Here is a 4,423-nt window from a genome sequence, read left to right on the forward strand (position 1 = left end):
AATGCCCAAGATGTCTGTTCCAGTCTCATGTTTGATTTTTAATTCATTTAACAGATGAATATGGAACTTGCTATGGCTTAGCATTTCTTCTGAGATTTTATAATCTAAGTCTGTTAATGCCTGCCACTCTAATTGTCTGTGGGGAGCATTCAAAGGGGCAACAGTAAGGGCTATGGGAGCCACTGGCGGGTCCATGAGATCTTGTAGGATTTATGGATGGAGTTGCTATGCAGAGCAACCCAAAAAGTTTTCTTTGAGGAAGGAATGTGAATTGTATGGCACAAAGTGAGTGAGAGAGTTGCAGCAATTGAAATACTGCTTGAAGTGTAAATGAGACCAATGAGAGGTCTAAATCTGTCTTTTTCAGCAGGTGAATACAGTTTGAGTGAGTACTTTCACGTTTGCGTGAACAGAGTGCCGTTTTCAGTGAAAATACGGGTAAACAAGGCTCGTCTATTGTTTTTCGAGCTCACAGTGGTAAATGGGGGCTAGGCACCAAAATTTCACCGGTGAATTTTGAGAGTTTTATGTCGCTTAAGCTCTTTCGATGGAATTCACAGGCAAAGTACGCACATGAAGGATTTTAATGGAGAATACCTGGTAAAGAGCAAGCAATGGTCACGGATGACTGTGGAAATGGCGCGCTGGACGTCTCCGAGTTGGTTTCAGCAAAGGTGCGCGGTTGGACGTGGAAATTGCATGCAGGAGCAACAGTCGTTTTTTGTAGAAAAGTGCAAAAAACGCGAAATTTTGGCTATAATATTGATTTTTGGAAATTTGGCGCGTTTTTATGATGACGTCATAGGTGGGGTCAGGGCCGGATGACGTCAGCATGACGTCATCAGGTGACGTGGCGAGCTAGGATTGGTCCACAGGGATGATGCGGTGGCAGACACGTTGGCGCAAGGGCGGACAAAGATGCTGGCGCGACGGCAGGGTGGCAATGACGTGGGTCTGACGTTTGTCGGGCGGATTGTCCAAAACCATACGCGGTTAGCGGTTTCATATCGCACCGCTATAGGTACGGAGGCAGAATGTGTCAGGCGTACCTCCGATGCATTGTGGGGGAGGCGCGTGGCGGGCGCCTGACGTCACCTTCTGACAGATATCGGAAGGTATCTGTCGGACGTCGGGGCCCGTCCGATATGGATAAGGACCGTTGGATTTGGAGCGCTTGATCGGACGGCTATCGGGTTAATGAGATGATCGGCGGATATGACAAGGGGGCAGTATTATTTAATAATTATTTTCGGGATCAGCGCTAGGCGGAAAACATTAGGATAGGGTATTTCCAAATGTTTTTTCAATGTATTTCGGAAATGTACAACACGGGCGGAACTTTGGTTTAAGCGGCAAAAGGTGGGTTTTTGGGTTATTTCACCATTTCGAAAGGGTTTATGGGTAGGAGGGGGGTTTTATAAGGTTTTTCAATGCACAATAATGCGGCCCCGATACTTAGGATAAGCGAATAAAGTGGGTGTTTGGGTTATTTTGCAAATGAAGCGGGTATAGGTAAAACAAGGTCATTTATGAGATTTTCTTAGGCAAATGAAGCTTTGTAGGGGCCAAATGAACTCAGAAGAGGGGAGGGGGTTAAATTTAGGTTCATCAAAGTGACCAGATGCCATTTGATCCCTGATAGAGAACTTATTGGCTATAATGCCAAGGGGAGGGATATTTATACCAAATTTGGGGTTTATACACCATGGTGTTAATACTAGTAGGGGAAAGGTAACATAGGGGATTTACATAGTAGAGTTAGAGTTAGTATGGGGGAAAATGAGAATGAAGGGGAAAATCACTAAGTTTATTTGAAACTTACTTAGTTTAGGGAGTAGATCAAAATGAAAAGAATTTTACACAGGAAATGTGGCTTTTAAATGAACAAGAACCATCATAAAACCTTAGAAATTTCTCATCAATCTCCATGGATGAGGGATGTTAGTAATAAGAGTGGAAGGGGAATTTGGAGAATTAGACATGCTCCTTTGCCTTGCTTTTCTTATTTAAACCAGCAAGATTCAATCTGGAATGAATACCACTTCTGCAACCCCATCTACTTACCCAGCTACTTTGCCTAGCATTTTTTATTTCTTCTTGGAGGGTGCACTTGGACTTGCAGACCCTTACTTGCCTTTTCTTTTATTTGGCTTTTTCTTTTGTTTTTTCTATCTACTTCTACCCTCATTTCTTCCAAGGTCCCAGATTAAGCTGTTGGGATCCTTTTTTCTCTACCTAAACTACTTGTCTGCCAAGATTAAACAGTTTGGACAGACTCCTTTCTCTATTCTACAACTGAAAATTTAAAACATGACATGATCCAGATTAGACTGTTGGACCATCCATCAAAATTTAAGTCCATACCAAGTTATAAGCACAGATTGGATTCTCTTGGAAATATGTGATCTTTGAATCATCAAAGCAGAGCATATTTGGACCTTTCATAGCCAATCATGAAATATGAAACCTATTGGTATAGGTAGCTAACAGCGTCCAAAAAACATGTGCGAAAATCATGCACAAAGCCATAGGTGGGTCCGCCCAACCTAACATATGGTCCAAAACCAAAATTTTCCGGGGCGCTGCCCCGGACCCCATAAAGTGGGGTTACAGGTGCCCTTCAAACCCCCTATTAACTACGTGGAAAGAATATAACACAACCCAACAGAACCAATACCTAGGGTGAACACTTCAAATCAAATACTATGGTCCAATACCCAAATACCACGGACCAAAACTTAGATTCCCAACATGTACACACCTTTCCTTCTATAAACATGCGTGTGTACATATACGCGACTTGGTATATGGTGCACCCACGTGTATACGCTTCTTTATCACAGCACACCTACGTATACCTCTCTGATCATTAATTCTTTTCTATTTACTAGCTATACTATGATCTGTCATCTAAGTGAGTCGCCATCAAGGACAACACTTGTATCATTTCTATATCATAATGCCAACAATCTCCCCCTTTGGACTTGATGGAAAAAACCACACCAAGTCACTCTCCCCCTTTCACATCAAGGGCAAAGGGTAGAACAAGATGTTCTCTCCCTTGGTATAGCTTCTACTGTCCATACTCCCCCTGAGTACCTGCTGAAATCTCTGATTGAGCTCCCCCTTTGTACATGCCAGGATGTACCAATCCATCCATGCTCCCCCTGAGCACATGCAAGGTCTGCATAACATGACTCTATACATACATCAATCTCCCAACCAAGTGGGAATACACCATTTTTTACTCATCCACCCAACCAAGTGGGGATATACCAAATGTTTATACATGACTCAAAAACAAGAACCATTACATCATCCATCCCATGCATAGTGGGGTAACAAAATACATCATATGACTCACAAAGATCAAGGACCTAAACAAGACCATGATAGTTATCAGCAACTATCATACACCATATGATCTACACCATAAGCATCTGTCACTAGCATCCAGACCTGTAACCTGCAATCCATTCTCTTAGTCAATCAACAATCAGTAGCAAGATGTGTCAATAAGCATCATCACCAAGGACTTCTAACCATAATGCCAACAATGCATTATTTGAAGCATATGCTCCCCCTGAGCCTGTGCTAACCATCATATACCATGACCAAACCATTTCCTGAGTCTGTTCTACTGCCTTTTCTTCAGAGCTCCATATACACGACTCTGCAGCCTATAACTCGCGTATATACGCGACTTATCTTCATAATATCTGCGTATGCAAATTGGAATACTGAAGGTCTACACTTTCAGTTTCCCTTGTGTCTGTTATGTCAGCTAACTGAGTTATGCCACATCTTTCTATCTCTAATTCTGTCTTCTTCAATACCTGGAATTGTGATGATGTATGATCCTCTTGCTTTGGAGTTCGAATTTTGCTCCTGCATTCCCTTACTTTATGTCCAAACTTGTTACATGCATAACATCTCACATGTTTCATATTCCTCCTATAGCAGTCAATGGCTTTGTGACCAAACATATTGCAAACAAAAAAATATCCCTTGAAGTACTTGGGGCGTGATGATCTTTCTGTGTGATGGTCTGGACCCATTTTGCTTCTGCATATAGCTACAATATGTCCAGAGTTATGACATACATAACATTCAACATTATTCATTTGAGAAAATAACCGACTATCACTTCCATAGTTAGGAGGAAAAGATCTTCTTTGAACAATTTCTTTCCTTGGTTTTTGCCGGGGTTGACCACTTATCTCTTCGTTGACCATTTCAGATTTTGCATTAGAATTCCTGTCCTCACCTTGTGAGCTAGATTCACCTTCGACGGTTTCATAAAAACCAAGACCAGTTTTGAAAGCAGGGGATCTTTGACTACTGAGAATATCATCCAAAATATTAGTATTGTCTTGAAATCGTAACAGTTTATCCTTTTCTTCTAATTTACCTCTTAAGATAT

This window comes from Pinus tabuliformis, chromosome X (assembly GCF_031772625.1).
Source record: "Pinus tabuliformis cultivar Carrire ecotype Pingquan chromosome X, CPIR1, whole genome shotgun sequence".
NCBI classification, from domain to species: domain Eukaryota; kingdom Viridiplantae; phylum Streptophyta; class Pinopsida; order Pinales; family Pinaceae; genus Pinus; species Pinus tabuliformis.